Genomic DNA, 971 nt, shown 5'->3' on the forward strand with positions numbered 1-971 from the left:
TATTATAGGTAAAAATATTATCAAACTCAAGTCTCTCGAAATTAATCTAAATTAATTAATCATTTATAATATCTCTCACATATTAGATTCATGTCATTGCTATTTTCTAAACATGATTTTGTTAAAAATAAAATACAAAGATTAGTATGCAAAATTTTTAGTTTGAGTTTGTTTGATTAAAAATAATAATTTCATGTTTTATTTGTAAAATTAATTTATAAAATGGAAGCGCAAGCTTCCAAACCGGAATCGTAAGCTTCCAATGAGCTTCCAAAGTGGAATTTTTGGAAACGCGATGGAAGCGAGATTCCGAAAGCTTCCAAGAGCTTCCGATTCCGACTAAGATTCCGAAGCGGGAAGCGGACCTCCGACGAAGATTCCGTGCATGCCCTGGATATTAGACACACCCGGTGGGCTTCATACCCACAATCGTTTAATTAGAAGTCAAAACGATTTATCCATTAGGCCACGCACGGGTGCTTCTGGAATTTCTTTTAACATTTTTATAACTAGATTAACAAATTAACGAACGGTATGATAAACTAAAACTACAAATACGAAATAACTTTATCAGTCATATAGATTATAGAGTTTAATCACAATATAGCTCAGAGACAGATGTTTCTTCCTTTTCCCAAAGGTTCAATGAAGTCATGAATTTAAATTCTGTAAAACTTAGTACTAATGAACTTGTTCTTAGAACAAACTTTTGCATATTTAAAAACCTAAGAGCAACAGAATCATCTGGTACGAAAACCTCTCTGCACAGAAAAAACAGCTTATAGAGCATAAGTAGCAGAGATTAATAAGGAATGCTTCCTATAGAGGGACCATCTCGAGATCATTGTGTTGGCTTTTGGCAGATGATGGGGATGAAGACGAAGAAGATGAAGCGTCTCTTTTCTCCTCTGTGTTCATCTCTTGAACTGGGGGAGGATCCATAGTAGTTGATGATGAGGCTTCTGTATCAG

This window comes from Arabidopsis lyrata, assembly GCF_000004255.2.
Source record: "Arabidopsis lyrata subsp. lyrata unplaced genomic scaffold ARALYscaffold_1025, whole genome shotgun sequence".
Classification (NCBI taxonomy): domain Eukaryota; kingdom Viridiplantae; phylum Streptophyta; class Magnoliopsida; order Brassicales; family Brassicaceae; genus Arabidopsis; species Arabidopsis lyrata.